The sequence below is a fragment of the Microtus ochrogaster genome, unplaced genomic scaffold, assembly GCF_000317375.1.
Source record: "Microtus ochrogaster isolate Prairie Vole_2 unplaced genomic scaffold, MicOch1.0 UNK53, whole genome shotgun sequence".
NCBI lineage: Eukaryota > Metazoa > Chordata > Mammalia > Rodentia > Cricetidae > Microtus > Microtus ochrogaster.
The window spans coordinates 2,158,996-2,179,782 of NW_004949151.1; the positions used below are offsets into that span (position 1 = coordinate 2,158,996).

Consider the following 20,787-nt stretch of genomic DNA (forward strand, 5'->3'; position numbering starts at 1 on the left):
ACCAGGAGGCTGGATGGTTACACTGCATCCATACTCAGGATCAGGAGGCTGATACACTGCACCCATACTCAGGACCAGAAAGCTGGTGCAATGCATCCATACTCAGGACCAGGAGGATGGTTGGTTACACTGCATCCAAACTCAGGACCAGAAGGCTGGCTGGTTACACTGCATCCATACTCAGCCAGCAGAGTGTGAACAGGAAGTTGGACTAGACTATAAATCCTCAAGGCCTGTTCCCACTTCCTCAGGCAAAGTACCATGCCTTAAAGGTTTTCAGTCCTTTCTAAATACTGCTGTCACCCGGGGACCAAGTGATAGGATATGTGAGCCTATGGGAGATAGTTCCCTTTCAAGTCACAGAAGTGTAAATGAGGACAGATGAGAGGCAGGGACAATTCTCTGCGTCAGGCATTTCCTCCACCACCCTTGTTATAAAGACCATGTATCTTTCCCTTTACCAACTTATTCTAGTGATAAGAATTAGAGTTAGACCTGGACATGGTGCACACACCTATAATCTCGGCCCTCAGGAGGCAGAGGCAGAAGGATCTAAAGTTCAAATGCCAGCCTAGGTTATATAAGGAAACCTGTCTAAAAACAAACAAAAGTCCCAGAGCACCCCCTCTTTCTGGCGGTTGAGTCAGGTGCTCTACACTGAGCTCCATCCCGTCAGCTGTCCGTTTCTGTCACTCTTTTGGTCACTTTTGTACTCTGTGCACCCTGACTACCCAGAGAGAAAGCATGCTTTTCAGTATCAGCCCCGGCACCTAAGAAAATGCTCAGTACGTCATTGGCACTCGGTAACTAATTTTGGTTTGTTGATGGTCTTTCCAGCATGAGCCTCAAGAAGTGAGATTCCAGCGCTTTAGGTCCTTTCAAAGTCTCTGACCTCTGAAATGGAGTCATTCCTGTAGACTTCGTTAAAATTTTCCTTCAAGAGTACTTCTGTCTGTTCAGCATTTTTTACACGATGTCTCTTGTAGTGCACTTGAGAAATCTGCTAAAAAATTAATGAAGCTGGGTGATTTTTGAGGAGAGTAGGAAATTAAGGAAGATGAATATGAGATCAAAAATAGTTGTGTGTTAACTGTCCTGGATCCTAGAGAGTGGCAATGATGTAAGGACCGTGGCCGCACAGCCTGCTGCCTGAGTGCAGGGAGCTGGTTTCCACTTTGAATGAAAGTCAACAGCAATTTCAGATCATACATTATCCATAAAGCGCTGGGCTGTGGATATTAGCATATTGGCTTCTTCAGTTAACATGATGAAGCACTTTCATATCAATGAAATCACTAAGTTTCTTCACTGAAAATTTCACAGACAAAATTTTCTCTGCAGCGATTCTGTTGCAGAGTTGGGTCAGATGGCAAGAGACAGTTAAAGCTGGTGGCTTCAGGGCCATTTGCTGGGGTGCGGGGCGGTATTTGCTCTCTTCAGTTAGATATCAATACTCCTCTGTCTATGGACAGTAGATTCACTTGTGCTGTCCAGTTCCCACCTTGGCCTTGTATTACAGAATGTTCAGGAACCAAGCGCCCCCTGGGGGCAGCTAGCACCTGTACAGTTAGGTTCAGGCCTCATTTTCCTGTTCTGCCAGGAAAGCCAGTCTGCCTGCTGTACTAAGAAGAGGCTGTTAGAGTTGAGGCATCATGTGGTACTTCAATGTCTTAATGGGGAAAGACACTAAAAAGCTGGGAATGGTGACTTATGCATTACATCTCGACTGAAGCAGGGGGATCACAAGTTTAAGGCCAGCCTGGGCTACATAGCAAGGACTACTTGTAAGACTGTCTCGAACTAAAAGTCTCAGGGTAGAACGCATGCCTAGCATCCAAATCTCTGGTCCAATTCCTTCTGCCACAACATTAATTCATTTTTAAAAAAAATAGTTCATTAACCAAGGACTCCGGGATTCTTCTCCTACAGAGGTGTCAGGAGGCAAAGAGCGAAGATGATGGTTTTGATTGTGCTGCCAAACCTCGACAGAGGGGAGCAAGTGCAACTATGACTCTTTAGTCTAGACTGGGAAAGGGGTCGCATGAGCATCCCTTTTCATTGCATCATGCAGGAGAGGTGAATTTGGTTGTCAGTCATCCCTACACACTCACCCTTAAGCCCAAAGTCATTTTATTAAGGGGGTTATGCAGTTATGGAGAGCTCAGAAGAGCTCCTTGTTTCCTTGGGTTCTAGCTTTGATTCTTTCTGGAAAGGAACAAATGAAGGGCCAGAAAGATGGGGACTTGCACACGGCCCTGAATGTTCAAGTTGGATTCTCAGGATTCCACTAGGACCCATTAGGAAAGTTGTCCTCAACATCACGAAGTATGCAAACTGGCCGCACTCACAAGTGCACAAGCACGCACGCACGTGCACACACACACACACACACACACACACATATGCACACGCACACATACTAAATTCATAAAAACACTGAAGTGTACACTGAGGGAAACAAGTGGAAAAGATGCTGTACATAGAGAGTGCCGAAGCTGAACATTGCTGAGGTGACTATGTCCAGATGTGGCCACCCCGCTGACAACAACATCTCCGTGGCCTCTCATCCCTGCACACAGGACATTAGCTTCCAGTGGAGTCTAGGGGCTAGCATTTGACAAACTCCCTTTTTCCTTCTGGCTAAGGTGTGATGTCTCTCCACCACTGTGGACCCTAGGGACAAAGTAATCATGAAGCAGTGTGGGGGCCCCGGAGGGGTTCCAGCCACCACTGTATTTAGTTCTCCCAGCTCTGCAGTAGTGATGTTTATTCTCCCTCTCTTTCAATGGTGAGGAGATGAGGGTCCAGGCTTGGGACCAGGAGTCCTTCCGTCTAAAGCTCAAAATCTTTAGCTAAATCAAGACCTCTCCCTTCAAGCTGTGGTGTGAGCCTTTGAGACATCATAATGGTTTCTGGTAACAATCATAGGTCATCTCTCATAACAAGCAGAAATTATCAGTGTGGCGAGCTTGGTTGGACCATCTTACAATGACATTTCCTGTCTAATACTGTGGCAGGATTCCGGAGCTCAGCAGTGAAGGCTTCCTGCTAACCAACTGGCTGTGGCCAAGTGAGTGACTTTATTTTGCTGAGCCTCCGCTTCTCATCTCCTGTGTCAGGGAATTAGCCACCAGCAGTTAACAAACGGTGGGCCCTTCATCCTCTCAAAACCACCGAGGAGCACGGACTTTCTCTTCATATCAGTTACATGTATTGATAACTACCCAAACAGAGCTTTAGAACTATTGCTCTATCAATTTATTTTAAAATAACAACAGTGCTGGCCCTGGATGTAATCCCCAATGCCATACAAACAGAATAAAGATAACAAACCCATTGAATTCTTATAAATAATATCACATAAACATTTTATAAAATAATCATTTTGTCAACAGCATTAGAAGAGTGACATTGCATTTTTTTAAAATCCTTCCTTTAATCTGGATTATAAGAAAAATAGTTGATTTAAGAGAGTTATCTGTAACATGAGGGCCAGGTTGTTGTTGGGGTTTCTGTCCTGCCCAGTTCCCACAGTCATTAAGCCCTAAAGAAAATCACACAGAGGTCTCTATAAGTTATAAACTGACTGGCCCATTAGCTCAGGCTTCTTATTAACTCTTATCACTTACATTAACCATTATTCTTATCTATGTTAGCCACATGGCTCAGTACCTTTCTCAGTGGGGCAGATCACATCTTGCTTCTTCCGTGGTCTGGGAAGGACTGGGGAGGAATGGGCTTCCTCCTTTCCAGCATTCTCCTGTTCTCATTGCCCCACCTTTAGTTCCTGTTTCTGCCTGGCCAGTAAGTGTTTATTTAAAACATGATTGACAGAATACAGACCATTCTCCCGCACCAGTTATCTGCATTTGGGCGGTGGTGGCACATGCCTTTAATCCCAGCACTTGGGAGGCCGAGGCAGGTGGATCTCTGTGAGTTTCAGGCCAGTCTGGTCTACAAGAGCTAGTTCCAGGACAGGCTCCAAAGCTACAGTGAAACCCTGTCTCGAAAAACCAAAATAAATTAATAAATTAAATAGAAAAATAGAGTGTGATCTGCATCTTCCATTCAGTCTGCTATGATTGGTTGTTGGGGTATAGCTTTTAAAATGGCAACATAAATGAGTATCCTGTTCACTTCCTTGCATGTGAAATCAAATCTCTTTGTCACCTCACTAAGATTGAGGACACCGCTGAGGAGAAGCCTCTGCGGGTACAGTGCTTGCGATGCAAACATGAGGACTTGAGTTGGGATCCCCAGAACACACACAAAGCTGTGTGCAGCAGTGCACATCTGTAACCTAGCACTCATACATCTGCATGGGAGATGGATACCGGAGAGTCCCCTAGTCTGGTGTATGCAGTCTGTGAGCAAGGAGTTCCTCTCTCAAAACTAGGCAGAAGACAAGAACCAACACCTGAAGTTTTCCTCTGAACACACACATGTAAACTGTGGCACACACATACCCACACACATGAATATATGATGGAGGAAGGTCATTGGTTAATTAATAAAGAAACTGCTTGGCCTCATAGGTTAGAACATAGGTGGGTGGAGTAAACAGAATACTGGGAGGAAAAGGAAGTGAGCTCAAACGCCATGCTCCCCTCTCCCAGGCAGACACGATGAAGCTCCGACCCAGGATGGACGTAGGCTAGAATCTTCCCGGTAAGCGCACCTCGGTGCTACACACATTAATAGAAATGGGCTAGGCAGTGTTTAAAAGAATACAGTTTCCATGTAATTATTTCGGGGCATAAGCTAGCCATGCGGGCAGCCGGGTGCCGGGGACGCAGCCCTGCCGCTCCTATTACAACAAATATACACATATTCTCAGATGTCACAAAAAAGAATTCAGGAGTGAATGAGTAGTGCCTAGGAGCTTCCAGTCCATAATAAGTATGCAGAAATGTCCATGGCATGCAAAGACCCATGATGGTTGTGGCAAAAGGAATACAGCAGAGCTGATAATGCAGGCTGTCCCCAGTGTGCTGCTGTGCAGTTGACAAATCACTGGGCACATGAGACATAGGTGCATGAATTGAGAACTAACACAATGAAACCAAATGACGTTGGGTTCTCCAGGGATGGAGAGGGGACACGAGCATTGTTTATCTCAGTCTATTTGTGCTACGAGAGCAAAATACCAACATCTGTGTTTCTCACAATTCTGGAGGTTGGGAACTCCAGAAGGTTTGGCATCTGGTGGAGGGACTTTACTCTGTGGTTACTTCCAAACTGCATTTGTGGTTGCTTCTAGATGGCACTCCTCCACAGGAGACTGGAATCTGTGTCCCACAAAGATGAAAAAGTCAAACGTGCCCCTGTCAGTTTGAAAAAAGACCTCATTTTGGGTTGAATGTGAAACATCCAGCAGGGGCTTATGTATGTGACCACTTGGTCCCAGCTAGGAGACCTTGAGTTGCAGCCTCTCTGCTTCCCAACCATGGATGCAGTGTATCCAGCCGGGGCTCTCAGACCCATCACCGTGCTCTCCCTGATGTCACGGTCTCTTACACTGTAGGCCAAAATCAACCCTATCTACCTTCAGTTATTTCTTGTTGGGATCAGAGCAAATGCAAAGGGAAAAGTAGCTAATACAGTCCTAATCTCATGATTTAACCCATGAAAAGATCTGCCTCTTAACTCCATCCACTGGCAAAGAACTTGAAACACCTGAGGGTGGTGGCACATTCACAGGCAGAGAGGTTCTATTCCTTTTTCTTTGTGGTCGGAAGTGTCCTTGACATGTGATGACAGCCTCCTTGTCTGGAAGTCCCACACAATGAGGAAGGGACTTTGGGATTTTTTCCGTTTATTTATTTACTAAAGATTTCTGTCTCTTCCCTGCCACCGCCTCTCATTTCCCTCTCCCCTCCCCCAATCAAGTTCCCCTCCCTTGTCAGCTCATAGAGCTATCAGGGTTCCCTGCCCTGTGGGAAGTCCAAGGACCACCCAGCTCCATCCAGGTGTAGTAAGGTGAGCATCCAAACTGCCTACAAACTCCCACAAAGCCAGTACGTGTAGTAGGATCAAAAACCCACTGTCATTGTTCTTGAGTTCTCAGTAATCCTCATTGTCCGCCATGTTCAGCGAGTCCGGTTCTATCCCAGGTTTTTTCAGACCCAGGCCAGCTGGCCTTGGTGAGTTCCCGATAGAACATCCCCATTGTCTCAGTGTGTGGGTGCACCCATCGTGGTCCTGAGTTCCATGCCCGTACTCGCTCTCCTTCTGCTCCTGATCTGGACCTTGAGATTTCTGTCTGGTGCTCCAAAGTGGGTCTCTGTCGAGGAAGGGACTTTGGTTTCAGTCACCCCTCTCTCTAGCCTGACTAACGTGTGCACTGCTGGCCTGAGACACACAGGGAACAGACACATTAGAAGACTTAGGCTATGCGCACAAAGCGTCAACAGATCATTTGTCGTTAAAGAGCAATGGCCCGCCCCTTGGTTCTGATTAGCAGTAAAGGAGATTAGAACATACTAGCTGCTTATGTCCCGGCCATCTTCCCTAGTGATTGTATATAAAGAGATAGACCAAATAAACCTCTAGGCTGTGCCCTGATGTGCTCTGTGTGGCATCATGCAATATGCACGTCTTGGGAAATGGGTGTCATGCGTGTGTCGAGGCTGGGTGGTGTCACACGCCTTTTACCCGGTAATGAATGATGCAGTTGTTCATCATGTCCTGAACAAAGTCTGCTCTGTGACAGATGTTCAGAATCAGTAATAAGGGAGGGCGTGTGACCAATGTTTAATAAATTAATTGAGTTGAACATTTCTTTTTCTAAGCAGACAATGCATCAGCTTTCATAGAATAATTGAAACAAAAGACAGCCCCTTCATCCAGAATTATGGCACCCCGGAAATGGAGCCTAGCACCCAGTTTGATTACCAGATGTAACAGTGTCACTGGTAACAGAGCTCTTGCAGTATTTTCTTCTTGTCTAGTAGGACTTTCTCAGGAGAGGAAATCTGAGACCCTGGAACGTGAGCGTGGTCACTGCCCTACTTTCCCCACCCCACGTCAGCACACAGCAGCCACCTCTGCTGGGCTGCAGGGCACTGCCACCCAGGAAGACAGCTGTACTGCAGCTGCACTGGTCTTCACAGCTGCCTCCCGGGGTTTAGGGTGACGCCTTTGCTGACCCCACCACGGGCTGATGGGTACGGACCTGGACTGGACTGACCTAAAGTTGTTTTGTGCTCATTTTATCCGAGTGGTTTAGTAGCGTCCAGAACTAGCAATTCGCTTGTCCCCAGTCTGCAGTTTCACTGGGGTTTGGATAAAGTCCCTGCCTTTATGCTCCCTTTTACAAGTCAGTAACTAGAGGCACTTATTGAAATCAAATGACTTCTTCATAAGCACCGGATGTCTGTATGAAGGAAGACTGGCCACTGGATCTTCTTGTCTCCTATTGGCATCTACCGTCTACAACTGAGACATGGTAATTAAAAAATGGACTTCCCCTAGTTAGGAAGTTCTTTTATAATCTCCTTTCTATGCGTCCTGTTGTCTTTTCATGTCCAAATGAAGATCGGGAAAGAATCGCCATAAATAACAGACCTACAGACGTAAAATGGCAAACACCCTTCTCACCCCTTAGGCCTCTTTGGATACTTTCTGCCTAAAATGTTGGGAATGGCACCAAAATAATTGTTCCACCATATTGCCAACTAACTAACGACCAGAAAAGTCTATACATGCTCATTTCAGATGCAGGCTTTCTCTGGTAGTTTGATGTACCTTTGGTTGGGATACAAGTATGGAACCATGCAGCCCAACTAGACAGAAGTTTGGGGTGACAGGTCTTAACCCAGTGAGCGTTTATTGAGCTTTCCTGGGGTGTGGAGCACTCTGTGCTGCTTTAGAACTGCAGCTCTGGGGCTGACCTGCCTCCGTTCAAACCTCAAAGTAACTGTTGCCTCTGAGCGTCCACTTAACCTTCCGAGAAGTGCCTTGCAATAAGTAAATCACTGTAGTCAAGTGAGTAAATGCCCCCTCCGAGATGGAAATCGTAAGATCCATTTGCGAAGGAACCTCTGCTGACTCCCGCTACCCGTAGCCCCAGTGCAGGTGTGTTCCCACGCTGAGCCCACTGTGGGTGCACATGATGACCTGGGGCTCTCTTTAGCCCTCCGCCATTGCTGCTCCTCATCTCTTTGTGCTGCGACTGCTCCAGCCTCCCATCTCAAGGGCAAGGAAGTGTGCCGCCATGACATAAGAAGTCATGAAAAGCTGCTTAGAAACCACTTTTTTAAAATTGATTTTTATTGAGGTCTACATTTTTCTCTGCTCCCCTCCCTGTTTCTCCCCTCCCCTTCAACCTTCTCCCAAGGTCCCCATGCTCCCAATATACTCAGGAGATCTTGTCTTTTTCTACTATCCATGTAGATTAGAGTCTGCATTGTTGTCTAGGTTCTCTGGGATTGTGATTTGTGGGCTTGTTTTCTTTGCTTTATGTTTAAAAAGCACTTATGAGTGAGTACATGTGATAATTGTCTTTCTGGGTCTGGGTTACCTCACTCAAAATGATGTTTTCTAGCTCCATCCATTTTCCTGCAAAATTCAAGATGTTGTTATTGTTTTCTGCTGTGTAGTACTCCATTGTGTAAATATACCACATTTTCCTTGTCCATTCTTTAGTCGAAGGGCATTTAGGCTGTTTCCAGGTTCTGGCTATGACAAACAATGCTGCTAAGATCGTAGTTGAGCGCTTGTCCTTGTGGCACAATTGAGCATCCTTTGGATATATACCCCAAAAGCAGTATTGCTGGGTCTTGAGGAAGGTTGAGTTATGTTGTCATGGCCTAGTGAGAGGCACAGCTGAGGGAATGAGCGTTGAACCTGTGCTTAGCGCTTGCATGATGTCATTCAGCGTTTTCCCCCAGTTTATGCTCTGCAGACCCTGAGTTTTGCATATGACCCTGACTGCATGCTTTCTCTACCAAACTCTCCTGGTCCCTGAAAGGAACCACAGATTCTATTAAGTACTTACCAGTGCGTGTGTGTATGTCTGTGCAGGTACCTGCTGTATGCATACCTGTGAAGGCCAGAGGACAATTTCGACTGCCATCAGTCCTTTGGAATTGTGCACCTTGTCTTTTGAGACAGCGTCTCTTGCTGTTCTAGGACCCTCCAATTTGTCTAGGTTGTCTGGCCAGCAAACTTCAAGAACCAGCCCTGAGATTATGAGCATATGCCACCAGACCTGGTGTTTTATTTTGTTGTCATTTTAATTTTTTCACATGTAGTCTGGGAGTCAAACCCAGGCCCTCATGTTTATGGCATTGCTGTACCAACTGAGCTATTGCCCAGTTTCTCTATATTAAGTATTTATAAAGCTATGTTATGAATGTATGTTTTTAAAATGCCATGTATAATATTTTTGTTTGTTTTGTGTGTTTTTTTTAACTTTTACTGATCCTTTGTGGATTTCACATCATGCATCCTGATCCATGTCACCTCCTCATCCCTTTTTATCCGCCCTCTACCCTTGCAACCTACCCCCCAAATAAATAAAATTAAATAAATAAAATGTAAAAGAATAACAAACACAAAAATAAAAGAAACAGAATAACCTTAGTATGGAAGCTGTCACACAGTATACCTTTTAGTCCAAACACTTTCACTTGCAAGTGTTGGTTGCAGTGAGTTATTGGTCTGGTTTGAGGCCTCTGGCTTCTGCTACTCTATGGATACGGGGCTCTCACTGGGACCCCTCTTTGATATCCTGTTGTTGTCCTGTGTTGTGGAGATCCTGCTGTTTGTCCCCTCCAGAAGTTCATAGATGAGGTGGATGCTGCCGTGGGCTAACTCATAGCCCTGGTTCTGGGTCTGGGTGGTAGCTGGGTTAGTCAGACTGCCAGCTTTCCCTCAGTGTCCCTCGGGGAGAGTCTCCATTACTAACCCATCCAGTGTGGCAGGCAGTAAGGGGCAAGGCGGGGTCTCCTGATCTCACAATGCCCGCTCTGCTGTGCTGCCCAGGTGAGGCACAGGGCCCTTTCTCCAGAGTGCTGCAGCCCATGAGGGACAGGTGGCGAGGGATGAGAAAGGCATCTCTCCCTCACCCACTCAGTCACATGGTAGATGAGGGGTAGGACCAGATCTCCCACACATGTCTGTGGGCCAGATCACCCCCCACTCCCACCAGTGGGGTCAGCTCTACTGTGCTGCCCAGGTGAAGTGCAGACCTGGCTCTCCCTAGTGTTGCAGCCAGTGAGGGGCAAGGCCACCTCTGAGCAACCCTATCCTTTCTGCATTTGGTGGTAACAGGAGCCATCAACATCAAAACAGACCATAGCTGCTGAGGGCCACGGGCCCAGACATGGTCCTTGACAGCAGCCCAGGCCTGGACAACACAATGGCAACACAGACCCCTCTGATCTGTATGGCGCCAGCAGCAGCACAGCCCTCAGGCACTAACATGACCCTGGGTGACCCAGGACATCTACATGTGGTCCTTGATGGGCCATGTAATATTATGGGGGAAATCGTTTGCTCCCTACACTTGTAGAACTGTCAGTGGTCAGTGACAGCTGCCAGGTCACGAGGCCCCTTCTAGGCTTTGACTCACGCATTTCCAACATTCACTGAAGTCGATGGAAACTGAGGTGCTGAGGTCCAAGGACGGTTTTATGCAAACATATCTCTCTGGGAACAGTTTAGGTGACAGAGAATGCTGGGTTGGCTTCTGAGTAGTGCTCGGACACTCTCTGGGAGGCTAGTGGAGACTAAATGCATATCCTCAAGACCACTGGCTGCCAAGCTCTCTGTGGTGTCAATCCAGGAAAGCAAGCCTGAAGGCTGAGCTCTACCACTGCAGAGAAATTCTGTGCATCCTAAGGATGCAATCAGCAGATATACCTCCTCTGTGTCCTGTTGTTCAGGGACAAACTTGATGCCTGTGCTTGGGGGAGAAATGGTAAACTTGCACAATCTGAAGATTCAAATTGAGGAGATTTTTATTCTCATTAAGGTTTGGAGGGAGGGACTGTTTTGAATGCTGATCTTTTGTGGACTTTTTTTTTTTTTTAATGACAAGCAGTCAGGAGCCATCTGTTACACCGTCCATGGAACAGGATGTTCGATTATGCCTACCTGATGATGTGCTGTGTTCTCTAATTATTTGACTCGTGACGACATGCATACCCCTCACGGTCCTACAGGCATTTTGCTGCAGTTACAGCTGGCTACTTGCAAGCCAGATGTCCTTATTGATGGACCTGTTCTTGAGAGTCCAGGAATTCAAGGGTGTTCTCCCTGGCTTCACAGCTCAGCTGGTGGAAACTTAGATTCGCCTACACCCATCGCTTTGAGAAATGTACCGCTCACCTCACATCATGTGAACATGTGACCTACAAGAACCAATCATAGAATGATATGTGATCGGCTCTTGAGCAGGATAGAGGCCACAGGGCAGGCAGCTCCTAGGGTCTAATGCAGGGTGATGGTGGAGTATTTCCGTTGTCTTTCTGCAGTGCTTCCCACAGGGCTGTTTTACACACCTTAGAGGTGTGAATGAGAAGCCAGGCTAGCGCAGTGCTGCTGAAGAACCCGGATCAGACAGCATGTTCTTCTCCTCCTGGGGCCCCACAAGCAGCGGAACTGGGGAACTGTTGTACTCAGGCACTCAGAGCGTCAGCCAGGGAGACAGGGTTGCATCAATTAAATGGCAGTTTCTGGAAGACAGAGAGTGAGACAGGAAGCTCCATTCTCATCGTCCCCATAGGGCACAAGCACTACAACAAACAGGTCTTTGGGGACTGTTTCTGGGTGACCTTTTGTAACCGTGGTTTATTGAGGAATTTTACCTCTTCTGCTTTCTAAAAGCCTTGAGTGCAGCTTGCAATAAAACACATGCGCAGAGGGCTGACACAAAGACAGGAAGGCAAAAGCAGGCTGTGCAAACGGAACAGAGGGATGTTTGTGTCTTAGAAAAGCAGAGAAGATAGCCCCTCTCACACAAGCCCTGACAGAAGCTACGTGAAGAAACAATTTTAGTTTCGTAATCTCCGTCAGGGTGTAGTAAGATGATGACTTGTAAACAGTCATTTTTCTTTTTCAAAACTCGCTAGGAATAAAGCTACACGTGAGTCTTGCCCCATGTGTGCAGCTCGGGAGTAAACTGCAGTCGCATGGCCGTGCAGCTAATCACCAGACTTTTCTCATCACATAAACCTGAACTGTTGTTTCCAGTCATCACGTCCCCATTCTGCTTCCCATGAATTTGACTCCTCAGAGAATCCCACAGAGGTGAAACCATACAGTATTTGTTATTGGTGACTGACTTATTTTACTCGGTGTACAACATAAAGATTCATTCATGCAGAACACATGGCTCAGTGCTTAAGAACCCAGATTTAATTGCCAGCACTCAAGCCAGTCAGTTTCCAGTCATCTGTAACCCCACTTCCTCTGGCCTCCATGGGTATCGGAACTCCCGTGCATATACCCACATGCACACAACACGTGAGTCAGTCCGCACACACATAGCATGTGAATCCACATGCATGCAACACATGAGTACACACACACTTAAAAATAATAAAAGTAATTGTTTTTTAAAGATTCATTTGTGTGACATCACATGAAAGAATTTCCTTTTCAAAGCTGAATACATACATATTTTGTACACCTGTTCATCTGTTGATGAACACTGGACTCCCTCCACCTTTTGGCTGTCATGCATATTGCTGCCATGTGCTGTGCGTACACATCTTCAGTTGATAGACTATCAGTCCTTGCAGGATTTTTTAAGTAGAATTTAGCTCTAAGAAGCTTCTTCTAGTATCACAGGCCTTCGATCCCTTGGGAGGCAGAGTCAGGCAGAGCTCTGTGAGATGCAGGCCTGCATACTCTATGTAATCAGTTCCAGGTCAGTAAAGATATATAGTTAGAAGTTCCTGTCTCAGAGAGACACACATAGACAGAGTTTTTCCAGGCCCAGTTCAAGATCAGTGTCTCACAACCTTTTATAATCATTATCACTGGCACCATCATCACCACATCCCCTCCACAATGGAAGCCATTCCCAGCAGCTATGTCGCCAAGTAGCAGAGCTATTCCCTAAAGGCTCTTCATAGGGACAGAGCTCCAGAGTCTTTTTCTGTTCAGCCAGTCTGATCCCAAATCACGACTTATTAATTAGGAAAGCTCAGCCTAAAGCTTTGGCTTGTTTCTAACGAGGTCTTATAACTTAAATTAACCCATTTATATTAATCTATGTTCTACCATGTGTCCTGTAGCTGTTACGTCCCCTCATGCACATCCTGCTTGCTTTCTGGCTGGCAACTCTGCCTTCTTCTTCCGAGCATTCGCTCTGCCCTCAAAATCCTGCAAAGCTATTGGCCATTCAGCTTTTTTATTAAATCAATCTGAATGACACATCTGAACAGTGTACAGAAAAACTGTTCATAACACGCATTTTTTCTACACATCTGCACAAAGACTGTTCCACAGCACACACTTTTTCTACACATCTGCACAGTGTACACAAAAATTGTTCCACAACCGCACTTTTTCTCTTGGAGAAGACCCAGATTTTGTTCCTTATACACATAGAGGCTCACAACCATGTGTGACTGCAGTTTTAGGGAATTGATGCCTTGGTGCACATACATACATACATGAAAAACATTCATACATATAGAAAATAAAAATAAATCTCTTTTTAAAAATTCTAACCCAAGATTCTTAGAATCAGATCTGCCCACTTTAGGAGCTGTAGTTACTCAAATTCTAGTTTATTTTGTTCCACAGCTGGTGACGATGCATAGAAAAGATACATGGGCAAGAATTGATAGTGGTTGATATTCCCGTATGTGTCATGCCCAGGTAGCTCCATGTCACCTCCATTCAGCCCACTGTTCAAGGTTGGCTTTGAGTCGCGCACTTATTTTGTTTTTAGAGGCAGCACACAGAGTTGCATTTCTTCCCTAAAGTATAGTCAAGTATAATCTTACTTGATGATACTTGATTATTCAAAATAAGATACAATCATTAAATGAATAAAATCATATAACAGAATTTTTCTGCCAAGGTATATTGTAGTGATAATACCAGTATCATGCCAAAATATTGCCCCTGCTTCTACTCCTTTGAAAGTACCTTTCTGTTTATTAAATCTAATGTGCAAAATAATGCAGGGTAGCTAGTGTGTTTGTAAGGTGGCCAGCTTATTTTCATGAATTTCAAGATATATTGAGTATGCAGTCTTCTTCTTTTGGAGAGGAATTTGGAAACACAAAAGTTCTACTATGTAATGCAGAACAAAGGACTAACAATGTACTCGTTGGTCACAAACTCAGTGCCATCTGAAGCTCTCTGTAGCGGGTGACTGGAGAAGAGTCTTGAAAGCTGTTTGCTCAGGCCAGTAGTGCCCCAGAGTTTAAGCCAAAACATCAGGGTTTGGCTTCCTCCCGTACCAAATTCTTCATAAACATGAGGATAGTTCCTTACAGACTTCACGAGAAGTAGCGAGAAGTAGCTCAACCTTTGTATGCACAAACTCTTGCTGAACAGAACTCAAGGACTGCCAGGACCTTCGGCACAGGGATAAAGGACTCTGTTCAGACCTACAGGGCAGGAATTATTTCTGTAAGTATGTTCCCACACGATCCTCCTGTGTGCTTTCAGACGGAGTTGGAGTCTATCGTGTGTAGAGATTGTGTTAGCACATCTTAGTAACAAACACTTTGGCACGAAGGTGTTTACTTCTCATGTTCAGCGCTAGCGAGTCGCTTCTACCTTGTGAACATCTGCTTTGTCTCCCCTCTGCCCGGGTGTACTAGCCTATATATAGAAATGATGATAGTAAAATGGCTTTTGTCTTGATATTTCATTTTAAGCATCTGATGCATTCTTACTTCTTTCAACTACAACGAACCATGGTTTCTCTAGAAACACTTTCTTCATTATAAATATATTTTTTAAAAATTAACCTCCACATGGTACTTCATGCTTTGGAAACTCTGGCGTGGTTCATTCCTATGCCCATGCAAGCTTGGAATTATTCATGGTATTTGGGTTTTGCCAGTGAGAAGCTTGAGCTTGAGAAGTTCCAGGACACAGGCCTCTGAGCTTTGTGGCACTAGCCCCTCCATGGCAAAGCCAGAAGTGCCTGCTCCCCTGTGGAGCCAAAAGTGTGCTGCCCTAACAGATCAGTTAGGACTGCAAATGTATCTGAGTAGCTGGGAGCTGCTCTGTTCATAAGGCGCTTGCCCAACAAACACCAGAGCCTGAGTTTGATTCCCAGAACCCGCTTAGATAGTCATGTGCAATGGCTGCTTGTTTATCCTCCCCATGATGGAGAGGCAGAGATAGGTAGATGCCTGGGCTCAAACAACCAGGTTTCACCTATTCGGAAAGCTGACTGTGAGAGACGGCAACTCAAAACCACAAGGGGGGCGGTACCTTCCTCCTCAGGATGCCATACTATAATCTGACATGCAGAGTTGTCCTCTAGTCTCAACATGACTGCGTGAGCACACACACACACACACACACACACACACACACACACACACTTCATAGGAGAACTCTTTCAGAAGCCAATAAGTGCATATTTGTATTAACCACCTGTGCGCACTAACTTTTAGCCTCCTTAATACCTCCTCTCTCCCCACTTTTTGAGATCTTCACAGATGTCATATTTAACTTGGAAGCCTCTTAATAATCTTACCATCTATAAATTATGAGTGTCCCTCTACTTACCACTGCCATCATCTGCATATTTGTGTGCCTTCATTTCTGTACTTTAATTATTTCTCATTCCTTTTCCTTCTCTTTATTTTTTATTATGAAATACATATTGAGTAGCACTTGCCTATCATATTATTTCTGACTTTTAAAAGGCTTGTTTGAACATAGGTCCTCTGTTTAAGAATCTTGTACTTAACAGAATGACAAAACCGAACTGAGCCTCCTCCACGCCTACACATAGAAATTTTGCACAAATGAAAACACAAAACCCTCTTAAAGACGTGGGCAATCTCCAAAGGAGGGGAAGCAGAGCCTGGCAGAGCAGAGCCATCCTTGTAAGCACGTGGACCTGTGTTCAGTACCAGAGCCCATGTGAGAAGCTGAGCACGGTGGTGCCCACGTAGAAGCTAGGACTGGGAAGAAGAGAGCAGGGCCCAGTGGGCCAAGGCCAATGAGAGGCCAAGTGTCAAGCAGCAAGGGGGATGGCGCCTGAAGAACAGAGCTGAGGTCCTCTGGTCTCCGTGCCCAGCATGGAGGGGTGGGGGAGGGACAGGTCTGCTTAACTGTGCTCTAAAGCTCCCGTTAGCCAACAGATGAGTGGGTGCAGATGCTTTAGGGGTGCACGTTAGAACACAAACAGGAAAAGGACTTTTGTTCCAGCTGGGTTAGGACCTGTGGTAGAGACCCATGCAGAAATCCAGGGCTCCTCCACCAGAACAATTAGACTCAGCTCCTCTGTGACTGCCCAGGGACGTGGCAGTAAGCAGAAAGAAGTAAAGAGCACAGCCTACACCACTGAGTGAAGTCCAAATTTCAACTACGTGAGTCCTACCCAAAGTGCTGAAGCCGAGAAATTAGCAATAAAAACTCCTCCAGAAGAAGTAAAACACTTAGGCTCACGGCGGTTCTAAATGCCAAGACTTCCCAGAGAGTTCCTTCCCAGGCTGGTACCCAAATAGGTTCACATAGAAGACTGTGTGCCAACGTGACACATGTAGATGTGCATGCTGGCACCCTAAAAACTAACCGAGAACTACGAAAGAGGCTGTAAAAGGAGACATAACGACCTTGAAAAGAAATGCCTTATGGGAAGCCACAGATGACTTTGAAAGAACTAGAACATCTTCCCTCCTTAATACGGTAACTACCACTTCCAAAACTCAAGCCCCAGACACGAGCAATATGAAGTGGACTCAGCATGAATGTTAAGTGCATATTTGTATCAACCACCATGAGCACCCTAAGTCTCCTTACTGAGATCTTCACAAATGCCCTATTTAATTCATCCTACCATCTATAAATTATGAGTGTTCCCTCTACTTACCATTGCCACCTTCATTCCTTGGTGTGACAAACACTGCCACCAAAATTCAAGCCCTCAGCGCAAGCAACACGAAATGGCCTTAGTGTAAGTAACTTGAGTAATTAGAGAAGAAGACGTCATTCATGAACTTCATGGGAACGGGGTACGCACAAGGAGTTGGAGTGGAAGAGGGGAGGCTGGAAATAATGGAAATACAGTACTCATGCATGAAATTCTCAAAAATAATAAAGAACAAAGAAACTATAGGTATTAAACTGGGTTAAACATAGATAATAAAAAATATTTGGTTGGAAAATAAATGTAAAAAACCACCTAGAATGAAAATATTAAGAAAATGTTGAGAATGAGAGCGAATTTAATGTAGAGGAAGCAATGGGAAAGGTGTGGTGTCCCCTAACAGAGCTCCGTGATGAATCCAGAGCAAGCTGCTAGTTGAAGAGGCAGTAACAAAGAACATTCCAGAATTTAAAACTGCATGTCAGAAACAGCACCATGCCTCCAACAGAACAGACGGAAACCAGTCCATCCCACATACCGTAACGAATGAGCAGGCGTAAGAAAAAGAAATAAATGTAATGCTACCAAAGAAAATTCCAGTTAGTGATGAGAGAATTACTAGCTATAGGGAGTTCTTCCCAAAGCCATGAAGAAGGTCTGTGCTTCATGCAATATTAGCCTCCACGTACGGAGAGAAATTACCTGTCAACCTAGAAGTCTGTAGCTTTAGAAGGTACTCACCAAGCAGACGGTTAAAGACACTTCAAAACAATTGAGACTCAGAACTTCAGCTGAACGAATCATTGAAACATGCTCTTGAATAAGGAGGAAATTAAACGCAGGAATGAGGTATGGTGGAGAAGAAGCCAAGACACCGCTACATCCAAAAACACGGGTGGGCTGCCTGGAGCCACATGGCAGAGTGCTTGCCTGTGTAAGGGCCCCGGTTCCCTCCTCAGCACTGCAGAAGGAGTTGGGGGATGTTGATAAACACACTGGTGAAACTGAAAACAGAAACGTAGTGCATGCGAGAGAGGCAAAGTCGTTTCGGTGGTGACCGGAGACTGGTGGACTGTAAGCCCCACAGAGCGCTAGCGTGTAGAATGGGAAGGGGAGAGAGGATGAGAGGGCTGAGAGCCCCCTGCTCCTCAGGGGAGATCTTCCGGCTGACTTTAGACTTTAATTTAGCTATGCAAGTTCTTCATTCAAAAATAATCATTAGATGTGTAAAAATAGAATGTGCACCTTGTAAATGCGGTAGAGAGAGACAGAGAGGAGGAGTTCAGAAAGCCAATGCATCTAGTTCAAGAAAGGAATGAGCAAGAAGGAATGGGGGGGTTAAATGGCAGGAAAATCCAAGCATGTGTAGTCATTATAATAAATGAAAACAGATTAAACCGAGCTATTAAAGAGGCAAATGCTTGGGAATGGATAATGGCAAAACTTGGAGGCACTCAGATTTTTTAAATTTGGCTTTTTGCTGATTAGATACATGTGGCAATTTTTAAACCAAAGGATTAAAATTGGAGAGAAGACACCAGGCAAGTCCTAGCAAGAAAGAGGAAAACAGGAGAGAAAGAGGGAGAAGATGGCATGAAAATAAGGCAAACAAACTAAAGAAAAAAACTGTTGAGAATAAAAGGGTGGGAAGCTTGGCATGTAACATGGGCGGGTCGGCTTGTTTGTTTGGGTTTCTGTCCTGCCCAGTCCTCCCCAGCTGTTTAGCCCCATAGAAAAGTCACACAGAGATTTCTATAAGTTATAAAGCTGATTGGCCCATTTGCTTTAGCCTCTCACTGGCTAACTCTCACATCTTGATTAACCCATTTTTCTGATCTATGTTAGCCATGTGGCTCAGTACCATTTTTCAGTGGGGCAGATCACATCCTGCTGCTTCAGTGGTCTGGGCAGGAGTGGGAGGAATCAGCTTCCTCCTTTCCAGAATTCTCCTGTTCTCATTACATCATTTCTACTTCTTGTCTGGTTTTCCCGCCTATATTTCCTGCCTAGCCAATCAGCGTTTATTTATAACATGATTGACAGATTACAGACAATTCTCCCACACCATTGGCATATGGGCATATGCCTGGCATTCCAGATACTGGGAGGTTGAGACGGAGAATCGCTTGAGCCCAATGTGTGTGGTCGACACAGGCCTTGTCTCTTGGTGGGGTAGCTTAGTTGGCAGAATGGATGCCTAGTTTTGGTCTTCAGCACCATATAAACGGGGTATGGTGGTTAGTGTCTGTCATGCTACTGATTTAGGGGTGGAAGCAGAAGGAAGCTTGAGGCAATTCTTCGCTATATGAAACCTGACTAATAACAATACTTGTTATTATTACTGAGACGGTGTTACTTGATAGAAGGATCATAGATAAAATAGTGCAGGTAGAAAAGTGAGGAGGCAAATCCCCAAGAAGAAATGGTCAGTAACCATTTGGAAAAACATGTTGGGCTGGTGACACTAGAATGGAAATAAAAGCAACTGCCAGTTTCCCTGTACCATGTGCTCGCCAGATGGCGAAACAATCGGTAGGGTGTGGAAGGAAAGGGCTCTCCTATGCCCTGCTGGTACGGAATACTAATGGCTGCAGAAAGCCTGGGTGAGCAGTTCTGGACCAAGTTCTGTCTTGCAGATGCACAGGTGTTCCTTGGATGTCCTTTTTAATGGCAATAAAGAACTAAAAATCCTTGTGTCCCCACCACTGAAGATGGGTTTTGTGAATTGTGATGGCTCAGTAGTTTAAGAACATGGACTGCTCTTACAGAACACTGACTTTAGTTCCCCAGCACCCATGCCAGACACTTCACGCCTCTAACTCAGGCTCTAAGGGGTCTGACACCCCTGGTTCTCATGGGTGCTGCTTACACAGACACACACACACACACACACACACAAAGCTTAAAACAGCCAGAGTGCCCTCACTTAAAGCCTCTGATATTAAAATAGTTACATCTCATACTTAATTGTGGAGTGGAGATTAGTTACTGAGGGACGTCATCTCTAGGTTCAAATCCCTGCATGACTTTACAGGAGTGATTTGTTTTACACACACACACACACGCACACACACACACACACCCTTAGTACATTCACATGAGAACAGATCCCTCAAGTTGATCCATCTTGAATAAGGAAGAAGTGGTCCAGATCCTGTAGGAAGAGAGGTTAGGCCTCAACCGTGCTGTGTTGAAATGTTTGAAAATCTAAAGCAAGTATTGCAGTGGTGTTAGTATTTGTTACATGCTTAATTCTGGGTGGTAGATCTACAAGTTTTTATTAGTGTGTGTGTGTGTGTGTGTGTGTGTGAGAGAGAGAGAGAGAGAGAGAGAGAGAGAGAGAGAGAGAGAGAGCACCTCAGGGCAGCACAGGTGCATCCCGGGAGTCTGCAGGCAGGTGTTCACCTGCGTGGTGCTCCTGGAGAAGTGCACCAGCCTTGTGGCCCGTCCTGATCCTTTGGTCTGGCAAGTCCTTTCTTGTTTCACTCTTCACCTCTCACTACGTACACCAAGCCTCCCAGCGGGTACTTCTTTTCTGAAGAGCTACAAAAAACAATGAGATGCCTTGTTTGACCCTCAAGGAAAGAGAGAAGAAAGACCTCCTTGTTGTATGGCATGAATTTTTCTGGAAATATTTGGGTAGTGGAGTGAGAAATGGGTTGGCTGTGTGGATGGAAACATTTCTATATATAGTGACAAGCTGCCATGTTGCGTTCTCTCTCTCTCTCTCTCTCTCTCTCTCTCTCTCTCTCTCTCTCTCTCTC

General features: G+C 45.4%; 1 protein-coding gene across 6 annotated transcripts in view; it reads left to right on the forward strand.

Moving 5' to 3' along the window:
* The window catches only part of Nr3c2 (nuclear receptor subfamily 3 group C member 2), a 335,373-nt gene that overhangs the window by 272,268 nt on the left and 42,318 nt on the right, over nt 1–20,787 (forward strand). The window lies entirely within an intron of this gene.